Raw genomic sequence first — 9,653 nt, forward strand, 5'->3', positions numbered from 1 at the left:
TGCCGGAGAGGTCGGTGTCCGTGCCGGAGACGGTGGTGTCCGTGCCGGAGACGGTGGTGTCTGTGCCGGAGACGGTGGTGTCCGTGCCGGAGAGGTCGGTGTCCGTGCCGGAGACGGCGGTGTCCGTGCCGGAGAGGTCGGTGTCCGTGCCGGAGAGGTCGGTGTCCGTGCCGGAGAGGTAGGTGTCCTTGCCGAAGACGACAGTGTCCGTGCCGGAGAGGTCGGTGTCTGTGCCGGAGACGTCGGTGTCCGTGCCGGAGACGAGGGTGTCCGTGCCGGAGAGGTCGGTATCCGTGCCGGAGACGACGGTGTCCGTGCCGGAGAGGTCGGTGTCCGTGCCGGAGACGTCGGTGTCCGTGCCGGAGACGACGGTGTCCGTGCCGGAGACGACGGTGTCCGTGCCGGAGAGGTCGTGTCCGTGCCGGAGAGGTCGGTGTCCGTGCCGGAGAGGTCGGTGTCCGTGCCGGAGAGGTAGGTGTCCTTGCCGGAGACGACGGTGTCCGTGCCGGAGAGGTCGGTGTCCGTGCCGGAGAGGTCGGTGTCCGTGCCGGAGACGTCGGTGTCCGTGCCGGAGACGAGGGTGTCCGTGCCGGAGAGGTCGGTGTCCGTGCCGGAGACGACGGTGTCCGTGCCGGAGACGACGGTGTCCGTGCCGGAGACGAGGGTGTCCTAGCCGGAGAGGTCGGTGTCCGTGCCGGAGAGGTCGGTGTCCGTGCCGGAGAGGTCGGTGTCCTTGCCGGAGACGGCGGTGTCCGTGCCGGAGAGGTCGGTGTCCGTGCCGGAGAGGTCGGTGTCCGTGCCGGAGACGTCGGTGTCCGTGCCGGAGACGAGGGTGTCCGTGCCGGAGACGAGGGTGTCCGTGCCGGAGAGGTCGGTGCCCTAGCCGGAGAGGTCGGTGTCCGTGCCGGAGACGGTGGTGTCCGTGCCGGAGAGGTCGGTGTCCGTGCCGGAGAGGTCGGTGTCCGTGCCGGAGACGACGGTGTCCGTGCCGGAGATGACGGTGTCCGTGCCGGAGAGGTCGGTGTCAGTGCCGGAGACGACGGTGTCCGTGCCGGAGACGACGGTGTCCGTGCCGGAGACGACGGTGTCCGTGCCGGAGACGGTGGTGTCCGTGCCGGAGATGTCGGTGTCCGTGCCGGAGAGGTCGGTGTCCGTGCCGGAGAGGTCGGTGTCCTTGCCGGAGAGGTTGGTGTCCGTGCCGGATACGATGGTGACGATGGTGTCCGTGCCGGAGACGAAGGTGTCCGTGCCGGAGACGATGGAGTCCGTGCCGGAGACGATGGTGTCCGTGCCGGAGAGGTCGGTGTCCGTGCCGGAGAGGGTGGTGTCCGTGCCGGAGAGGACGGTGTCCGTGCCGGAGACGATGGTGTCCGTGCCGGAGACGAGGGTGTCCGTGCCGGAGACGAGGGTGTCCGTGCCGGAGACGAGGGTGTCCGTGCCGGAGACGAGGGTGTCCGTGCCGGAAAGGTCGGTGTCCGTGCCGGAGAGGTCGGTGTCCGTGCCGGAGACGACGGTGTCCTAGCCGGAGAGGTCGGTGTCCGTGCCGGAGACGAGGGTGTCCGTGCCGGAGAGGTCGGTGTCCGTGCCGGAGACGGTGGTGTCCGTGCCGGAGAGATCGGTGTCCGTGCCGGAGACGATGGTGACGATGGTGTCCGTGCCGGAGACAAAGGTGTCGGTGCCAGAGAGGTCGGTGTCCGTGCCGGTGACGAAGGTGTCCGTGCCGGAGACGACGGTGTCCGTGCCGGAGACGACGGTGTCCGTGCCGGAGAGGTCGGTGTCCGTGCCGGAGAGGTCGGTGTCCGTGCCGGAGAGGTCGGTGTCCGTGCCGGAGAGGTCGGTGTCCGTGCCGGAGACGGTGGTGTCCGTGCCAGAGAGGTCGGTGTCGGCACGGAACAGACACCGATGGACACTGGCACGGACACTAAAAAGGGAACCGGCATGGACACACCAACATGAACACACCGGCACGGACACCGGAACGGACACCGAAATGGACACTGGTACGGACACCGAAATGGACACTGGCACGGACACCGATGGATTCCGGCATGGACACCGGTACTGACACACCGGCACGGACGCCGGAATGGACACCGGCACGAACACACCAACATGATGATACACCGGCACGGACACAGACAAAAAACGTGAATTTGACTTGGTTACATCACACTCACCAACAGCAGTTACATAAACAAAACTAGACAAGACACAATGGAAACATAAGGGCACACTCATAGTCTTGCAAAAAAATGAAAGTGTTTACAGAGCTTTTTTTTTTTCAATACATGCATTTTAAAATAAATTTCTAAATATCTGTTCAGTAGTCGCTATGTAACTAACAGAAGACACAATTTTAAAATTGTAGTGCTTCTAATTAAGTGATAAAAAGCAGTTGCAAATGTTGTACACAATACACATATGATGTTTTATAAACACAGTTCGGGAGGAGCACGTTCAAATAATCAATCCAATCAACTTGTCATCAAACAATTCCCATGGCTACCCTATCAGCATGAGAGGAAGCATATATATTCACTCTGTCAACTCACCTAACATCCCTCCACCACCCAGACTCCTCACTCTTGGCTTATTCTTTAACAGCCAGGAATACGAGGGGAGTACTCTGGGTTTGGGCCGAATACCGAGCCGGAGCCCTCTCTTCGGACAGCATGCCAAATGCGCATTTATTCTATCTGACTTAATTTATAAGTGTTAACTCGTGAAACCCTACTCATATTTGCACCAATAAAATGTGCACTTTATGTGTTTTTAATTAAACTTACAGTGGAATGTTTCCCTCGACATCTTGCAATTTCGTAAGTGGGAAACGGAAACTAAAACAAACGCTATTTATTTAGGACTACATTCCCCTTCATCCTGAATGAGTTGTTCAATTTAATTTGTGTGTAATCAGTGCAATTCGTGGGTGAATAGTTTAGACTCAAAATATCCAACTCAAAAGAACTCTTTGTTTACAAATCTTACAAAGATATACTTTTCGGTCAGCTAAAACTGATGATAGTTGAGGTGCTTTTAAACAGGCATGCAACTTTAGATCTATTGAACAAATTCCCTGTCACATTCAGCTTAGAATCACTGGGATATGAGCACATTTGGGCTCTGAGTGGGCTGCAGGGCATATCTCCTTGGCTCTCTTGAAGTCCAGAGTGCAATGACACCAATCTTGAGGGGCCATGGCACCATTTTCCATAAATGCCCCTTGTAATGAAGATGGCATAATTGTTGCAATTACAGAGAACAGCTTAGGATGGCCTTGCAGTGACCCACCTCAGCCCAGGTCCATATGGTCTGAAATAGATAATGAGTCTCTTAATGTGTTATGTATACTCAATATGGACTGTAAACGGACATGCTGTAATTTTCACCAAGGCCATCAAGAAGTGACAGATAAGCCCCTGTGAAACTGTCCTGACAATTTTAGTAAAACACACTTCTCTTTCTCTCGCGTTCTGTCTGTCACTTTCTCAACTGCTGGCACACATGCTCAAAATAAGGTGACAAACATGTGACTTGACCTTTAAATCATGAGACAGATTAAAAATTGCAATGAACCCTGTATAAAAGCTATACATTTACAAATATTTTAATTAATAATAAATGGTTTGAGTAATGTTTTGCACATAAAAAAGAAGATTAGCCTATTCCCCTTCATCTTGAATATGTGACGTTGACTGATTTTTTTTTTTTTTACTAAATCTGACCCTAGATTTAGCATTAATGCAAAGACTAACACTATAGAAAAATGCAAAACACCAGACATAATAATGCAAAACAAAAAGTATGCAATAATTAGATAAAATGAAAAAGGAGAAATATTAAAATTAACCATGTTAACACTTTTATTATAAAAAAATATATAAAGTTGTGGAAAAGTCCTTCCAAGGTCAAAGTTCAGAGGAAGACTTAAGACGTTGTACATGGGTGAGTTTGCTACCGTATTGAAATGTTGTTTGTCTAATTTACACATCACATTGTTTAGATTTTTTAACAATATTTGTAAAATGCGTTGAAGGCTTCTGAGAACATTTTGAAAAAAAAAAAAACCTTTGTCACAATTCTAACAAGTTAAGGATGATACTTTTATAGGCTACTTTGCTCGTGCAGATCCATGTGACTGAGTTATGTTTTTTGTACGATTGTGTTGCTTTTGACCTTTTTGGGTCATGTAGCAGTAATACTCTGAAAAGGGAAACATCAGCATCAAATAAGAACGTGTGGAACGGATGAGGAAAATGCATTTTAAAATGTCACAACATAAGACTCCACAATAAAAAAGTGGTGTATTTATGGATGCAAATGTAAAAGGACATAATGACCTGACCTATTACAGATCATTACACTGACATATGTGGTTGGCAAGAAGCAGAGATGCCAAGCCGTATCATGTTGGCTGCGTTGGGGCTTTCAGCACATGTTTAGTATTCTTCATGTGTGCAGTTCTTTATTAGCTTGTAAAGAAAGAAAAAATGGTGAGGATGCTGAAATTCTCTCTCTTAGTCCCAGTATGGGTCTTATTGCATCGGTTCCATTATCAAGTGTTCATTCAGCACACTAAAAGAAGCTGTTTAATATTGTCTGCATTACATGTCGACTTATCATATTGTAACCCCAAGGCATTGCCTGCAAAATGATATGTTCCTCTGAGTCAAAGTATGCCTTAAATGCAAGATTATTTCAGTCTGCATTTCTGTACTGATTGTACAAGTTATTATACAAGAGAAGCACATTAGCAGTCCATACACAAGCAAACAGCCTCTACACTATGTTCCAATTACAAAATGTTTTGCTCCGAGTATTTTCTTTCTCTTTAGTGCATTATTGAGGCCTTTAAAACTAGTTATGGTTGCAAGATGTATTTCTATTTCAAATACAAGTAATATGAATCTAATGACTAGTAATGAGAGACTGGTTTGCTATTACACAAAGGGGGCCAGAGACTTGCTAATAAAGCATGCGGACTGCTTCAGGGAACATGCACTGACCAAGATGTACATTAGGGCCGTAATGTCTCTAAGGCCCGAGGCTAAATTGAAATGTAAAACCCCAAACCAAACATCATTTAGGGCTATATATCTCTTCATGATGTGCCACTATTTGTGCAGATTGGTGGTGGTTATGATGTAATTTTTTCTCTTTTAGAGCTGCGCTTTCTGCAGTGGTCTTTAATATGTTTTCGTCCTAGATAAACAAATAATAAAAAAAAGTGGGACAAAAATCTGAGAATATTGCATAGCAACAATCCAGCCAGAGTCCAACTCATTTAAATCAATAGATAGCGCAAGACCTTTGTGGATATTATGATTTCTTTCTGTAACGTTGAATTGGTTCCGTCTGAGTGCTCGCGATGGCATCTTCACTGGAATGTATGCCTAAGTTATTCTCGTTCCCTAAAGATGAGTCCTTGGGTGTCAATCATTTACATGCCTTCATAATATCTCCATTGCTTTTCAAGTGGCCAATAGACCTTCAGAGGAGCAGCAGTTTAAACCGGAATGAAGAAAGATCTAATTGATATTATCGAGTGTGTATGATAATACTAATAATACTTTATTTGAGCCGTAAAACGTACTCGGTTACTTACGTAACCTCGGTTCTCTCTAGAAGAGGGAACGAGTACTGCGTACTGAAAGTACGCACCGGGTAAAGTCTCTTTGCTCGAGATATTGAAGCCAAAATTTATCCTTAAATTTCCATATCTTGTAAACGCAGTGCAGCAGCAGTCAGACCTAGAGCGGGCAATCTAGCGCGCTCATTGGCTGCTCCGCGGCAACTGCTGCAGCCTACCACTGAGCCCCTGGCGTGACGTCACGCCCAATGAGGGCGCTCCGCGCCCTCACGCGGCCAAGCCCGCCAAAATGGGAGTGGCTTAGCGTATATAAGGGGCAGTTCAGGCTGCTAACACTCGATTTTGATCGCTGAAGCGAATTGAGCTCGAAGCGCGACACGGCAGGGAACGCAGTACTCGTTCCCTCTTCTAGAGAGAACCGAGGTTACGTAAGTAACCGAGTACGTTCTCTTACGAGAGGTTCTCTCGTACTGCGTACTGAAAGTACGCACCGGGAACCCCTTGTAAACGCCGTGTGCGCTTAAGCAGTCACTATATGAATCCCAGGGGGGAACGCCCCGGGGGACATGGATAAGTGAAATTTAGGTGGCCAACAGAGTGGGCTCACACCTGTACATAAGCACTATATGAGGGGATATACATACAGAGCGGCACTGCCGGTCTTATATTTGAACACATCTACCCTTGTAGCGCAGTTCACAAGTGAGTCGCTAGGACTTTTTTTTTTTTTTTTTTTTTCAGACTGAAAGGAGTCTAGCCTGCAAGGCGGGGACTTCTAGGTTGTAGAACCTAACAAATGTAGACGGGGAGGCCCAGCCTGCCGCCGTACAAATGTCATGAATAGAAATCCCGCTGGACCAAGCCCACGACGAGGCCATGCCTCTGGTGGAATGAGCCCTTACGCCCAAGGGGCATTGCAGGTCTTTTGACGCGTAAGCCGCAGCAATAGCGTCCACTATCCATCTGGATAGGCTGTGTTTCGAGGCGGCGAGACCTTTGGTGCGCCCACCGAACGAAACAAAAAGCTGCTCCGAGCGCCTGAAGGCGGCGGAGCGCGTGACGTAAATTCTCAGTGCTCTGACAGGACAAAGGAGGTTCGTATCGACCTCGTTGTCTGATGCCGGCAAAGCTGAGAGCGAAATGATCTGTGCTCTGAACGGGGTACCGATCGCTTTGGGGACATAACCATGTCTCGGTTTAAGGATGACTTTAGAGTCATTAGGTCCAAACTCGAGGCACGTAGCACTCACAGAGAGCGCGTGCAAGTCACCCACACGTTTAACTGACGCAAGAGCGATCAGAAACACGGTTTTGAGCGCGAGGTACTTCAAATCCACAGAGTGAAGCGGTTCGAAGGGATGTGCTTTCAGGGCCTCTAGGACCAGGGAAAGATCCCAGAAAGGAACCGAGGGGGGCCGTGGGGGATTCATCCTCCTGGCTCCTCTAAGGAAGCGGATGATGAGCTCATTCCTTCCTATCGCCTGGCCGAGCGTCGACTCGGCGAACGCTGCGATGGCCGCGACATATACTTTGAGCGTGGAGGGGGACCTGCCCCTTTCCAACATCTCTTGAAGGAAGCAAAGCACCCACGAGACTCCGCACGTTTGAGGCTGTAAGCCCTTGTCCGTGCACCATTTAGTAAACACCGACCATTTAGACGCATAAAGCCGCCTGGTAGAGGGGGCTCTAGATTGCGTGATCGTGTTCACGACCCCTTCTGGCAAAACAACGGGTACCCATTGATTATCCATGCATGCAGAGACCATAGCTCTGGATGAGGATGCCAAATCGATCCGCCGGCTTGGGAAAGGAGGTCTTTCCTCACCGGGATCGGCCATGGGGCTGAGTCTGACAGCCGCACCAACTCCGAGAACCATGTCTGGTTCTCCCATCGGGGGGCTATGAGGAGCACCGAGTGACGCATTTCCCTGATTCTCTTGATTACTTGTGGTAACAATGAGACCGGAGGGAACGCGTATAACGGGCATCTGGGCCATGTCTGGGCCAGAGCGTCCTCGTTCTTTGAAAAGAACCTTAGGCAATGGGCGTTGTCTGTCGACGCGAATAGGTCGACTTCCGCCTTGCCGAAGCGGTGCCACAATAACTGGACTGACTGAGGGTGCAGGGACCATTCCCCGAGGGGAACGTTGTTCCTGGACAGTCTGTCCGGTCCGTCGTTCAGGCGTCCTGGCACATGCGTGGCTCTGAGCGAGCGCACGTGGTGCTGAGCCCAGACGAGGAGGCGTTCCGCCAGATCGCAGAGTGCCCTGGATCTGACACCGCCCTGGCGGTTCACGTACGATACCACAGACATGTTGTCCGTTCGAACCAGTACGTGGTGGCCCCGCAGAAAAGGGAGGAAGTGTTTCACAGTGTACTCGACCGCTATCATCTCCAGACAGTTTATATGGAGGAGCTTCTCCGTGTCTGACCATAGGCCAAAGACCGGTCTGCCCTCGAATATCCCGCCCCAACCGAGGTTGGAAGCGTCCGTCGAGATAACTTTTCGGTACGAGACAGTTCCCATCATAACTCCCCGCTGATACCAGTCGGTCACAAGCCAGGGCTGCAGAGCTGAAACACAGCTCTGAGTCACTCTGATTCGGTAACCGCCGGAAGCCCACGCTCGGTGGTGTACACGAGCGTTGAGCCATCGTTGCAGGGGGCGCATACGCAATAGACCTAGCCGGAGCACTGCTGCGGCTGAGGCCATAAAGCCCAGCAATCTCTGAAACGTTTTCAGGGGAAACACTTTGTCTTTCTGGAAAGATGCGGCCAAACGCTGAACACGGCGCGCGCGCTGTGTTGACAAGCGAGCCGTCATTGCCACTGAGTCGAGCTGTATTCCCAGAAAGGAAGCTGACTGACGGGGCAGCAGTGAGCTCTTGGTCCAATTGACCGTGAGACCCAGGTTTTCCAGATGACTGAGTAGCACAGCTCTGTGAGACACAAGTTCCGCCTCTGATTGTGCTAAAATCAGCCAATCGTCCAGATAGTTCAATATTCGCATCCCCTGACGCCTCAGGGGAGCGAGCGCCGCGTCCATGCACTTCGTAAATGTACGGGGTGCTAAAGACAGGCCGAACAGCAGGACGGTGTACTGATATACCTGACCGTCGAAGGCGAATCTCAAGAATGGCCTGTGACGGGGTATGATCTGAATCTGAAAGTACGCGTCTTTCAGATCGAGAGAAATGAACCAGTCCCTCGGGCGAATTTGCGCGAGGATTTGTCTGGTCGTGATCATTTTGAACGGTCTTTTCATAAGAGCTTTGTTCAAATGTCTCAGATCTAATATAGGTCTGAGCGCTCCGTCCTTCTTGGGCACGAGAAAATAACGGCTGTAAAAGCCTGACTCGCTCATAGAAGGACGTACCGGCTCTATCGCCCCCTTGCATAACAGTTTTGCTATTTCTGCGCGAAGTAGGTGTGCTACTTCTGGGTTCACGCTCGTCACTGTACGGGCTCGGAAGCGCGGGGGACGCCGAGCGAACTGCAGTGTATAGCCTTGTCTTACAACCTTCAGCACCCATTCTGACACGCCCGGGATAGCTTCCCATGCTTTCGCACGCATAGCTAGGGGTAGAATGGTCTCCGCGTCCTGAGCGCCGCACTGCGCGGGCTCGAGGAACTGAAACGGAGGTATCAGCGCGGCGCGCGCGCCCTCGTTTGCTGAGTAATGCTGCTCGCTGATTACAGCAGCCTGCCGTTTCGCATTCAGTAACTCGGTCGCTAGGGACGGAGAATAGTCTGTGGCGCGAACAGCGGTGCTTGTGAGCGATATGGGGGGAACAGTGTTCGTCAGTGAGCGCGCGTGCTCGTGAGCACGTGCGGCGCTTATATCTGAAACACGGCCTATTGGCTTTATTAGTTTCGCCCCCCGTGATAACTGTACAGCAGAGCGGACATTTTGTAGGTGTGGGCACTGGGACGTGGGCACAAATCCTACATTTAACACTCGAGCGGCGCGTGCCCGCTTTATGTGAGTGGGCTCTGTGACAAACCTGGGGGGCGTGCTTGTGTGTAGGGGTGAACACATTGGAGTGGGCACATTTTCTACACA

This window comes from Phoxinus phoxinus (assembly GCF_949152265.1).
Source record: "Phoxinus phoxinus genome assembly, chromosome: 14".
NCBI classification, from domain to species: Eukaryota; Metazoa; Chordata; class Actinopteri; order Cypriniformes; family Leuciscidae; genus Phoxinus; species Phoxinus phoxinus.